This window comes from Python bivittatus, unplaced genomic scaffold, assembly GCF_059951505.1.
Source record: "Python bivittatus isolate LINGU-HERP-01145 unplaced genomic scaffold, Pbiv_v1 ctg000690_np1212, whole genome shotgun sequence".
Classification (NCBI taxonomy): domain Eukaryota; kingdom Metazoa; phylum Chordata; class Lepidosauria; order Squamata; family Pythonidae; genus Python; species Python bivittatus.
Genome location: NW_028277096.1, coordinates 5,504,458 through 5,518,275, shown reverse-complemented (window position 1 = coordinate 5,518,275; position 13,818 = coordinate 5,504,458). Strand labels below are relative to the sequence as shown.

The window sequence follows — 13,818 nt, the reverse complement described above, 5'->3', positions numbered from 1 at the left end:
GACTTGGCTTGGTTCTATTCAGTTTATGAAGAGTTATCAGAACTCTCCTGAGCACCTTTACATACAGTACTTTCTTCCAACATTTTGTCTGTGGACCCTGCCCATGACATGTAGTAGCCTTTATTTTGTGCTTTCAGAGTTGTGGGAAACAATCTTTCCTTTGTTCCTGAACTCTGACTGTATTCTGCTACCAGCATAATCTGACAGTAGCTCTGCATTCTGTCTATAACCCCTATTTCATGACTCTCTTTGAACTGTGGACCCCAGGTCTAAAACATCTGGCTCACATTTTTGGCTTTCTTACTTCTTCACTCTCCTATTAATTGTAACATCTTTTCTGATGAATTGCTTTGAAGAACTTGCATATCATTTTGAATCATTTGGTTTGGTCTTAATATTACATAGCTATGGATTTTAGGATTTCCCCCCCTATAGAGTTGGTTGCTATTTATGAATCTGAAGGACATTTGTCACCCCTCTTTAATTTTTGCATTCCAAATAGAAACTTTAAGCTCTTCTGTGTGTAGAGTTCAGTGCTATACAAAAACATTGTTTAGCAAACTTGCATATAATATTTGAGACATGAAGTAAACTGCATGAAGTAAACCATATATTTTATTTCCAAGAGGATCATATCTTTATGTCCTTGGAAAATATGCAAATAAAGCATACAATACTAATTAGCCATGGCACTTACTCATACAGCTTAAGTCATAACAAATCTTGTTTGGTTTAGGCTCAATAAATTATATGAACCCAGCATTTGTGTCTTGTAAATCACAATTTATAGCTTAGTATTTTATGTGAATTTAGCTACTGTGGTTTATTCAATGCACCATGGTTAAATTAAGCATGATTTAGAACAATACATTCTTATTCACTGAAGGCAAAATTACACTTTAATGTACAAGTTTTAACCAGGCAATTTATTGAATTCAGAGATATAATATCTAGTGGACTAATAATCATTTTCCCAAGGAATGTGTCTCCCTTTCTAAAAGCCACAGCATTTTATCACTTGGACCTTGAGTATCTGTATAACAAACTGTTCCAAATTCCCCAGGATCATTGCTTGAAAAAAAGACAACTCTAAGTCCAGGCCAAAGTGCATCTGATATCAATTCCCCACCCCACTTCAGTGTTCGCAGCAGACTGATGAATAGTAATGTTAACTGGCATCTCATGCTTCTTTTGTTGACTGTGTTTGCCCCCACTTCTGCTTGCAAGGGAACCTGGATTGGATCACCAGTAAATTTGATCCTGTAGGACTCAGCCCTAACAAAGCCATAAGAAAAGTCTAGAAGTCGATACTGGAAATGAATGAAAAATCTCAGTTTTAAAGGACTCAGCAAATTTTGGAATGCAGTTCTTCAAGCAGAGCTTTTTGCTCATCTTCAGAATCCAATGGTGGATGAAAGAGTGGTTCAGTCAGTCACCACTGGATCTGAAAAATACAAAAACGTTTCTGACTTATTTCACAATGGAATTCAGAGATGAATAAGTTAATAAAGAAGGGATTTATAAATGTCATAGAGATTTTCTAATATGTCATTAATTGATTGTGAATAACTGAATGTATTATAGCATTTTAACAGCCTGAAAATCATAGTTAAGCTCTAAGCAAAGCATACTTATTAGGGACCATGGTAAGCCCAGTATAAAGCATAAAATGAAATTGTAAACTAAATTCTACCCAGACCAGTAAAGGCTATTCTAATTTAGACTTCCCATGAAATTGAAATATATACTTTATAAAGAAAGATATCAAAACTTTGAATGTGGCACAAATCCACAAATCATGAAGTCCAAGAATAGTTTCCAATTTGAATTAAATGTTGCATGAGATTTACTTTTAAGATGCAAAGTTATTCTAGACATCAAATCATACTCCCATAATTTACTTATTTCCATAAAAGAGATCAAACATCCTTTCTAATAAAAGCCTTATAGTATCCTTCCAGCAGTTAGCAAGGACAAAACTTAATTCAATATACTTGAAGGGAATATATGGTTTACTAAATGTTAATAAAAATATTGCAGGTTGAAGCGGCAATTCAACTTTTAGGATTTATTTAATTCTACTATGAATCATTTTCCAAAATTGTTGAGTTTTATAACATTGCCACCAGGTATGAAAGAATGATCCAACCTACTCTTTACATTTCTAGAAATTTTTAGAAAATGAACTATTTTAGCAAATAGAACTGGAATAATGTATCAATGATAAAACATCACCACCAATTTTCTTCAACCATTTACTATTATCCTGACTTCTTGTTCTTTATAAATGCTGTGTACCCATGTGTAAAAATTATTTTTAAAAATTGTAAGCACACAAGAATGTTCTATATTGTCAAAAGTTTATTCTGCATCAAGAAAGATCATAGCCACTTTATTGGTTTTTCTGATTTGTCTTGTTGATAACATTCAAAATATATCTTGTCTCTCATGTATCTCCTCAGAACAAATGCAGTCAATACGTATCATTTCAGTTAAAAACCAATATTCCCATAAAAAGTTTATAATCTATGTTCAGTAAAGAACTAGATTTATATGACTCTGGGCAAGTCAAGACATTTCCTTCTTTATAAATCAGACATAAAGGTTTCTTTCTATGATGAAAGAAGTTCATCTACCTGAATCTCATTTATTACTGAGTTAAAGATTTAATCAGAATTTCTTGGAGCTTTATTCAATTCCTGTGTTTTTATTGCCTCTTTAATTCCATCATCAGTTACAGGTTGATTATGGCCTTCTTTTCACTGATCTATCAATTTTGTAAGTAATGTTTTGTTTAGATATTCTTCAATCTTATCTGGCTCAGATGTTAGTTTGCTATATAAAGTAGAATAATAATTAAAACATTTTCAGTCATTCATATCTTTTGTTGTAGAAACATATTTGTTATTATAGTAGTTTTATTAGAGATTACAATTTACAACAATAAAAACTAATGCAACTAAAAAAAGAAAGAAAAGAATAAAAAGAAAAAATTAAAGGTTCAGAAAAGAAAAAAAGAAAAAATAGAAAGAAAAGAAAGAAAAAAAGAACATAGTAAAGAAAAAGAAAATAAATATATAAAGAAATGACTTCCCCCTTCATCACAAGTATAAATAATTCTAGTAACTTATCACCTTCTCTTAAAATACAACAAATTATCTCTTCTTCCCATATCCCATCTCTTATCTATAAACAAATCCATAAAACCTCGTCATTTCAGTCCTGATGTCAGCATAAGTCCGTTAAGGGTTACCAGACATGACAATACAGTAATACCTCGGTTCACGAACGCTTCTGTTCACGAACAATTCGGTTCACGAACAGCACCATTCACAAAATTTTGCTTCCGTTCACGAACTCTGCATCGGGTGATGGACAGGATCCGCGGCCATTTTCCCTGCTGTGACACATGGTCGTGGCTTCCTGTAGGGAGGGGGACTCTCCCTCCAAACAATAACCGCCTCCTCACCTGCCTTCCTGACCTCCACGCCAGAAGTCGCGTCAAGCAAGGTTAGCGTTTTCTCTCTTCATACTGTACTGTACTGTACTTTGTTTCATATTTTTGTGGTTTAAAAAAAAAATACATATGGTTCAGAACGGATTAACCGTATTTACATTGAACCTTATGGGTAAATTTGATTCGGTTGGCAACCAAAATCGGTTGGCGACCACATTTGTAGGGGTCAGAACGGATTAACTGTATTTACATTGAACCTTATGGGAAAATTTGATTCGGTTCATGACCAATTCGGTTCGCGACCAGTCGTGGAACGAATTAAGTTCGTGAACCGACGTACCACTGTATATCTATTTTAACCTTGATCAAATAAACTAATTTTATATTTCTTCCTTTTACTTCTAACAATCTTGATCTTTAGTCCCTTCAAATAATGTCTTAGAACTTGATTTCTTTCTATTTTTTCTTTGTCCCTCCAAAGCTTCAACAAGCCTCTTTTGTAAATCCAATATAAGAAAATTATCCAGGTCACTCTCTTAGTTTGTTTATTTGTATATCCCTTTTAATTATTAAGACATCAGCTGGTTCCTTTTATATATCCAGTGTAACATCTTTTTCCATGTAATTCTTGAACCCTGTCATTTTTAAATCCGCTTTCAAATCAGTCTTAATCATATCAGGTGATACTTGTTCCTCTTCCACAGCATCTTTTAAATACAGTCTATTTGTAGAGGCAGACGCTCTTAAAATTAACTTCTGGGTCCATTGTTCAAAAATATCCTTCAATATGTCCAATGTTAATTTTTGCTTTGTTCTGCATTAGTAAGTAGAGTTTGAGTGTTCTTCACCTTTAATTTTAATCTTTAGTTCCTTCTAGTTCCCTCTAGTGTCCAATTTTTAAAGGAATACCTTTTTTTTTTAAGAATTCAAAACAAAAGCATTTTCCTACAGGAAGGATTCTTTATAATTAATTCCAAAATCTTATTTCAAATTTATCTGGACCCTTAATCCATTTGTGACTTTCTAAAATCCATATTTTAATCATCCTTTTGCTGTTTATTCCAGAAAAAAATTAAGTTCTTAAACTTGAATTTAAAACTTCTTTCGCTAAGGATTGAAGGAAACTCACTTCAATTACTTCAATTACATTTAGTTGATTATGTATTATTTTTGTTTTTTGTTCTAAACCCAGAACTGGGTTAAATTTATATATCGATTTTAATTGTTTCTGATCATTCAGCAACGTATCTATATGAATTCCTTTGTATTTGATGCCAAAAAGATAAACTTCTTATAAGTGGTTTACTACCATCCTACATTGTAGCTAAAGAAACATGATTTTGTTCCTGATGACACTTCGGTTTAATATCCTCTTGTAATAATAAACATTAATTAATTATCCACCTTTTTGATCTGGAAATTCCGCTATGTAGTCTTACGGTTATTGGATAATGATCTGTGTAAATTGGAGCTAGCGCTTCCATGTCTATAAGATTGGTTAAGAATGAATTAGAAATTCAACCCATGTCTATTATTAAATAATAGATGGAATTTATGAACAGAAGAATAAATATCCTCTGTCTGTGGGATGTTTATATTTGTACTCATTCAAGAGAAGTAATAGTGACATATAAGCTGAGACATTTTGAAGGAGTTTGCCAGCATTCCATTTTAGATGGAATAATTTTATCCAAACACAGGGAGAAAACCCATTCATATATCCAAGAACTAGGCTATCTCTCTTTGTCTGAAATGGTTTAGCAGACTGCACTGAGTACAGGGTTGAACTAGATGGCCTTCAGGATCCCTTCCAACTCTATTACAGCTCCATGATTTTCTCCTAGGAAGTGAACTAGAGGTTTGAAGGCAATCATTCTAAATGTTATTCTAAAGTACCTGCTCCCATCCCAAGGCAGATGTCTTGCTATTCTGCTTGTAAATATTTCTAGATTTTCTGATGCCTTGTACATACTGGATAATCAACCGAGAGGCCTCAACTCTTCAGAACATCGTCCGCCTCATTTCCTGGCCAGTGGAATCCAAATTTCAGCTGAATCAATGGCATCATACTGGAGCTCTTCCGTGCATTCCTCCAACCTCAGCATGAAAATGCCTTAACCATGCAGCTAGGAACTGGAGAGTAACTGCCATACAAATATCAGTGGCTGTTCTTACGTGACACACTAAAACCACATTGTGACACTGTGTTGTCCAGATCCAGGATATGGATTAGATTTTGGTTAAGATTTCCTTTCTTAACTCCAGGATATAACCATGTTTTGTTTCAGGCTGCATTATCCAAATCCAGACAAAGAGTCACTTATAGCTAAGCAGACATTAGAGCTGGGAAAAAAATGTAGAATGGGTCATCAATCACCTAGGGGAACTGCTCCTACAGCAGCATTTCTGCTTTTCACTCCTGGTAGCAATTCCTTTGAAGGAGGTAAGGAGAATGAAGAAAAATAAAACAGGAAGTTCTGTCTGGTGAAAGATTGCTTGGACACCAACCAAAATGGAATTTGGCAAATCATATTTAGATTGTCATGCAAATGCAGTTTAGGCCATGCAATGGGTTAAATTTCCGAAAGTAACTAGATAGGAGCTACAGAATCACATCTGCCTATTGGAGCTTTGGAACAGGTGCACATTTATTTTATTTATTAAAGCAATTTATATGTCCCCCCAACTCACTCACGGTGACTCGGGGCAGCTTACACATATTGGCTGGATCCACACAATATACTAAATCTAGGTTAATAAAATGTAATTGGTGCATTTGTATAACATATTAAGCCCAGAGTTGCTGGGTGTCAGGTGGCATATAAATGTAATAAATAATTACAACAACAAATAAATCTTATTATGGCTTAATGTGATATGTCTAAGACAATGGCTAGGTCCCCACACACCGAATCACAACCTACACAACCCACAATCTCACGCTACTCTAGACTAAGCATGTTGTTTGAACCAAGCCACTATACTTCTAAGAACATTCTAGCAGTATCAACATTGTTATTAATAGATGTGTTGGCACAATCCACCTACTCTGGCTTGGTACCTGATCAGGCCTGGCACTACCCATGATCTAAACAACTCAGCAAATCTCCAGTTTAATAGAAGTAACTATCACAACTAGTATCCCAACCATCTTTGCAGAAATTAACTGGCTGTTACTACCTGAATAAGCGGCAGAGGATTCTTTTTAGGGGATGAAAATATTAGAAAGCAGAGCTCCCTAAGTGCAGCCCTTTTTTTTGCAGAATTGAAAGGCAATTATCAATTACTACAGGAAAAAGGAAGGATAAATTAATTCTTGTTCCTGGTGGCTCCACAGTCTAGCTAGTTGAAGTCCACACAGCTTAAAATTGCCAGGTTTGAGAAACACTGGTCTAGATAATGAGTGGACCAATGATAAATCTTAGTTTCCAGCTGTTTTTGCAAATCTGACACCTTCAGTAATGTGAGTTAGTAGCAAATCGAGCTATCTCACTGAGCAATATCTCATTGCTCACCACTACGGAAGGTTATTAACCTGAATGTTTTGTAACTTGAAAGGTGGGGTATTATTAGAATGCAGATTTACGAGGTTTGTCTCCGAGCCGGGAGTAAACACGCAGGCGGTTGCTTGAAGGAGAGAGAAGACTTTATTTCCGAGAGCCAGATACCCAACACGATCAGGTGTCTGGACGCTTGGGGCTTCCCAGGAATCCCTTTTATAGGGAATATCCTTAAAAGGTGCGAAGAGAAACCCGCCCTCTACCATTTCTTAGAAAGGTGATTAATTAGCTGAGATTCCAGGGGAGGGGGTGTTCCGGTGAGGGTGTAATTGACTAGATGAGAGTGTTCTAAGGTCAGGCACTCTACTGAGCTGGGGTTTCCTGTGTTTGCCTTGTCTGGTATTGTCTAATTGGAATGTAGATCTCTTCGGGAAGAAATCTTTTTATGATTCGATTTTTGGGTTTAAGGAATGTTGGCCCTTCCTGCCAGGTCTTTAGTTATTTAATTCTGGGCTAGGGTGGAGGACTCTTGATTCTTTCTGTTACGTCTCAATCTTTTTAGATGAGCCAATTCTTACTATAATTTAGCCATATGCTTTGATTGCTGTTTAAGATAGACAGTGGTAGGGTGAGACAAATGGGAGGCTTTGACTTCCTGTTGACATGGGGGGGGAGAATTTGATTTCCTTCTCACAGTATAAATATATTTCTGGTGAGGTCTTTCATGGTGCTTGGCTGGGAAAGGCCCTGCGTCTCCCTCAGACCTCGTGGTGCTGAAAGACATTGTTAGGGTTCACACAATGTGCTGAATCAGGTCTCTTAAATGGTTAGTGTTAAACTTAGCTATGGCTTAGAGTGTTATTTATTTATTTATCAAATTTATACTCCACTCATCTCACTATACGAGTGACTCTAGGCGGCTTACACATTAAAAACTCCTCCCATTTGATTCGTTGATGTTTCAGTGTTGTGCATATGCAGAAAATGAATTCATTCAGCAAGCAGGTTAAGCAAGCTGTGCTAACGTTTGGGTGTGTTTTACGATGTTTGTCCATGGTTAACTTAATGGTTTAGAAATTAATACAGTCTCTGGGTGTACATGGCTCACTCAGCTATAAAGCAACCACGCGGGTGAAGTTTTCGCAACACGCCAGGCTAAACCCTGTGTGGCTAATGTGTAGCTCAGCGCGCCGTCGTGGGAACGCAGCCAGTGCCAGGCATTAACGTGGCGGCCGGCGGCACGAGCGGCTTGATGTCATCCGAATGCGCGGAATCGGGGCGGTGCTTGTCCTTGGGAATGTCAGCCCAGCGGTGAGACCAGAAGCGGCGATGGCAGCGGGAACTGCACGTGGGTGCATCGTGGAACCGCGGCCAGATCAACTGCGATTAGCTCTCGTCTCCCGCTCGCCTCGCGGTAAGTAGGAGGAACGCCTCCTCGGGCAGGAACTGCTACGCTAGTGTTGGAGCAGAAAGCTTTTCCCCCGCCGCTTCCCTGGCTGCGGGCAAAGATGCTACACGTGTTCAGGGGTGCTTCCCTTGGATCGCTTCTCACTAGCAGGGATCTAGTTAAATCCTCCCGCCCTTCCCCTTCCTGACCAGGCTGATCTATGGGGAAGTGAGGCTGGGAATGCCATCCGTGTGGCAGGCTTTGTTCACCCCAGTTCAGCTCCAAGGAGCCCCGAGGGAACGCTGGATAGAATGTCACTCTGCTGAAGATGTTATGGACTCTAAGTGAGAATCTACAACTGTCTGGATCCCCTGAGACTGCAGAACAGATATCATCCCCATGCTGTGGATAGTCTGCCTTTTGTGGTTGCTTGTGTATGGGGTGAGAGCTTTTCCTGGGGCACATATAAAATACCCTTGCCATCCATTGGCCTGTATTCTGATTGTCTCTGCAAGATCTGTAACCTTTCTGTTCCTGATCTTGTCCCTGTAGTTGTGTTCAACAGGTGTAATTTCTTTGGAGATGAGCATAGATGTCCACATTCTCTAAGGTCATGCACCTACTCCCACGGTTATTGTCAGACTTTTCTCCCAAAGTGCTCTGAACCCCGTCCAAGACTTTCTCTTGAACTCCAGACATACAATTCCTAAATACCTCTGAAGTAATTTAAGTTTAGAGAAGGATATAGACCAAGGTCATCCAGTGAGCTCACAGGGGAGAAGGGGTTTGAGACTCAGGTTTCCCTGCCCAGGAAACTTTTTCAAAAAATGACATAGGAAAGCTCTATGATGTTTTTGTTCAGTCATGATCTAGTTGAGATCTAGATCAACTTCAGTTTGCTATAATTGTCTGTCAATAATTGCTTCTTTGAGTTTTTGTAAGCTCATGCATGTGCCGTTAATGATAGGATCTAGCTACTTGTCTCTGACAATTATCTTTGATTTTTTTTCTGGCATGAAGGTCTTCTCCCATGACCCTCACCTTCAGATTGTGTGTCCAAAATATTTAAACTTTAGTTTCATTATTAGTGCTTCCAACAATCAGCCTGGAATTATTGCATGTGGTACTGAATGCCCTGAATCTTGCAAGTCTTCAGATATTGCTCAGCCAGACTCTGATTTGGTGGCTAGACTTGTAACCTAATTTTGACAAACAAGAGGAACTTTGGATGTTCTCCCCAATGAGTTCCTTTGGCCTTTGTATATGGTTTGGATTCTGCAGAATGACGCTTCCTGGTCAGAGGGCAGTTGTGAGAATGAATCTCTCACTTGAGATGGGAGATTCTTATCTAAGTCAGCAAATGATAGAGGTTTTGTCATTTAGAGGAAGCCAACATATATCTAGTATACCCTAATGTGTTGGCATGCTCAGTGTAGACAGAAAGTTTTGTGCAGAATGTCCTTAGCTGGGAACTTTCAGTTGTCTGTCCTGTTGGAGTTCTGTTTTTTGGCCTAAGTTGTCCTTGGGATGGATAAAAGTAACCTGTGGACTTGGTCGGACGGGCATCAAGGCAAATAAGATAACATTGGAGACACTATGTAACATAAAGAAGGATGTGGCTATTGCTGTAGTGACTTAGTACAAAATCTCTGCCCAGTCAGACTGCACTATCAGCCTAAAGTAGTGTTTGTGGCTGTGAGACTAAAAGTCAGGTTTGCTGTTCTTGGATGAAGGTCAGTCTACTGAGAGGGGCAGTCTGGAGCATCTGCCTTGTAGAAATTCTTCCTCAGATGCAGATAAACTAATTGGCTATGCATCTAGCCATGTGCTATCCTTGAAAGAAAAGCAGTTCTTCAGTTCAGAACATGTAATTTAATAGAAAGCAAAATGGTCCAAGGACTTCCAAAAGCAACTTCTTTAAAGGAGGGGGTGAGTGGGATCTCTTTGTAGGATCCTTCCTTGGTGCTTTCACCTTGACCCTCAAACTTGCAGTCTTTGGCTGGCAAGCCTTAACAAGCCACTGCCTATTTTGCAATTGCTTTAATCCTGCTAACTATGTATTCAAAATTCCTAGTGCCCGAATTAGCTACTGATCCTGCCTATTTTTCCCAGGTCTGTTCTTCTCTGTTTAGAATAAATACTTTTCTTCATGATATTTTCCCTCTCTAATTTTGCTTGCGGCATCAAAATCTTTCTATAAGATACTTAATTTCTATAAGATACTTTCTTATAAAGAGAAGATAATCAGCTGTGTAAACTAATTTTCTTCCTATCTTCTTTAAAGGTCTTGCTCATTTATTGCACAAAATAAAGTCCTTTACAGAATAACTCTATTCTTCTGCATTCTTTCCGACTGTTTGTTAATTTCCAAGGGAGGCTATTTTTGGCTAAACCTGAACTGCTAGATCACTGAAGCAATTTGGACCTAAGATTTTTTAAGTCACCAGGCCAGTTAACTTGGATTTTTCTCTGTTACTAGCATATTAAGCTTGTTTTGCTTTGCTTTTCTCCACCTTTTTGTCATTGTAGATTGTATGCCTGCTGGGTCAGCCCTATCTCAGTTTCCTTAGGTGCTTAACAATTATTAATCATGCCTAGATGAGAATGTGCAAAGAGGACAGAATAACAAAAGATTCAGTCTGCTGTTATACTTGGTTCATATTCCAAAATGCCAGGAGAACAATCTACATAAATATGAACCATGTTACATAAATATGAACCATGTTAGAATAATGGTTTTGCTTTTTAGAAAAAAAGATTTTGCTATGCTTTTTCTCATTGCTATGCGGAGGCTTCAGGATCAGGCAGGGGAGCCACCATTTGTGGTTCCCCACAAAGGATAGAATGGTATCTGCTGCTTCGGCAGTCAATTCCACCATGACTGTCCACATCCGCACCCAGCAAGCTGGTCTTCTACAGATAGAGAGACTGATAGAACAATAGCTGGCCTGGCAAATTCTGTCTGGTAAACTTAAATGGACTGCAGTCAGACCATGGGAGTCACAGACTGTTCTCCACACAAGAAGACTCTGCAGATCTTCCCAACACAGTAGAAAAAAAGAGGTCTGTAGTCTGTCCCTGCCATGATGGGACCGCCCTACCATTTTTGGCTCAAACCTGCTAAGAGGATTGTTTTATAATGAGTTGGTTGAGGCTGTGATTGCAGAGGATGGCATTTGTTCCGTTTACACTGAGCTCTTGTTTCTCTTGGCCTTCTCACATTCTCTGAGAAGGAAATTTGGGGCATGGGTTAAGCCCCACATTTACGGCTTTCCTGTCTTTGTTTTACACTTTTTCTGTCCCAAGGTAGTTTTTTCACCCTCTCTTACTTGCATCAAGCTAGTTTCCTTCAGCAGCTGTTCTCTAAAATTAAGCCCTGAACAGGCCATGCTTCTGTCTCAATAATGTTGCATGTCATTCCTCAGCACCTCAAGAGTTCTTGCTTGAGTTCCACTTGGCTGCATGTCCCTTCACTGATGCTAAGGGGTTGCTAATGCCTGAGAGGAAGTTGCCTGGTTTTCCTGTCCTAATTCTGCTGAAGGCTTTTTTTACTTCTGAATGTTCCTTTGCCTTCATGAGACTGAAATCTCCTCCATACTTAAAAGATTAATGCACTACCAAGTGGAAGTCAGCTGAAGACAGGCTTTGGAGAATGGCTTCAGAGAATCCCCCTCTGCTATCTAGGCTTACAGAATAATTCAGAAAAAGATTTTTGCAGTTGGATTTATGGAAGAAGCAGCGTGGAAGTCTGAACGTTCATTTTTCCTAGCCTGTTGTAAATACTGGGCCATCTTCAGGCTGTTTCATCTTTCTGTGCAAGTTTCTCCATCACAGCAATCTCGGAGAATTAATTGCCACGTCCTCTCTTTTCCAAGGACATTATTTTGTTAGCTCCAAATCACAGCACTCTGTTTTTCTGTTTTGAAACTGGAATGATGGATGATGAAATGTTTTGCACACCTCTATGGTCAGTCATAAATGTCTGTGTGTTAAAAGCTGGGGAAATCAGAGCAGATTGTCAGAAGGCTTGTCAGCCACAGCAATTTCCATGTTTTTATACACAAGGGGTATATTTTCTCACAGTTACAAAAAAGAGACCAGGTCAGTTTCTTCTGTCATACGCATATAAAAGGCTTTCCACCTCTATTTCTCTGAAGCTTATCAGATGAAGTCGTAATTGTGTGTCACAGCTGTACAGATTGCAGGTGGAGGCTCCCATAATTTAATGCTTCTTCGTATCTATTGACACAATAGCTTATATGCATTTGATTAATGCTAGTAAAAGCTTAATTGGATTTTTTCCTTAAAAGGAAGGTAGCCAGAAAACTAAGAGAATGGAGGGATTACCAGAAGAGAGAGGCAGTTAACAACTTTTATCTATTTATTTTATTTGTATAGCCGCCCATCTCACATACTGTGTGTGACTCTGGATGGCTTGCAACAGTTAAAAACAATAAAAAATAGAAATAGAAACAAAAAGCATACAACCATTTTAAAACCAATGTTAAACATTCAGTTCAACATAAACATAAACACAGTCAACAAGTTAATACAAGCAATACAGTTGGGCAAAGGGAAAAGAGGGAAAGCGAAAAGAGATAAGCTATATATAGAAAAGAAAGGAGAAACATGAATAGTCCTTATGCCAGCCTTTCTATAGTGAAGCACTCAGGAGAGATTTGTTCATCTGCCTCTAAACCAGAAACAATTTATGTCCTATGCCAGTGTTTCTCAACCTTGGCAACTTTAAGATGTGTGGAATTCAAGTCCCAGAATTCCCCAGCTGGGGTTGGGGAAACATTGTCCTATACTATCTTTGCCTACAGTGTTATTGGTGGACCTATATTTAATTGTTTATAATTAATTGATCTTATGAACAAAGGATATATAAAATATAATAACTCCCTCCCTCCATTTCTAGATGACTGCACCCAACATCTGCACATAGGAAATTAGCCTATCAGGAGCAAAAGTTCTAGTTTAGCCTTCACACCAGTAGCTCCTTTTCCTGATGGAGAGGGGTTTCTTTGTAGGAAAGAACATTTTGTAATGCAAACTCAAACCTGCATTTCAAAGTGCTATGGTTCAGGGGCAGACTGTCTATTTCCTCTGCTGCTTGCTTGTGTGAATGAGGCCTGAGAACATGAGAGAGAGAGAGAGAGAGAGAGAACGAGAACATTCTAGGGCAGGGAGTCTTGATTTGATATGCTCCTCCCTGTTATAACCTCAATACAGGCTACCTCACACTTGCAAGCTAAATAGTACAACAAATATACCAGTTGACCATTAATTGCTCTACTGAGGTCTTTGTTTCAGGATCTGGGTTGCTAGTGTCATAGTTGGCTGCTTTGGTGTGTGTTCTGGCATACTTTATGGGGAAAGATTTGTTGAATGTATCTCCCACTGACTCTTCTGGCTGCTGCTTTTGGCTTGCTCAGACTGAGTAGTTTGGCTTTGCTCTGCTCCTTCACTCC

General features: G+C 38.5%; 1 protein-coding gene across 7 annotated transcripts in view; it reads left to right on the top strand.

Moving 5' to 3' along the window:
* Window positions 1–8,216: 8,216 nt before the first annotated feature.
* SLC5A6 (solute carrier family 5 member 6) overlaps window positions 8,217–13,818 on the top strand; it is a 28,497-nt gene continuing 22,895 nt past the window's right edge. For all 7 annotated transcript variants that reach the window (XR_015798150.1, XM_088152200.1, XM_088152202.1 and 4 more), the window contains exon 1: window positions 8,217–8,371. The gene's annotated coding sequence lies outside the window, so the exon portion shown is untranslated. The remainder of the gene's footprint in view (window positions 8,372–13,818) is intronic.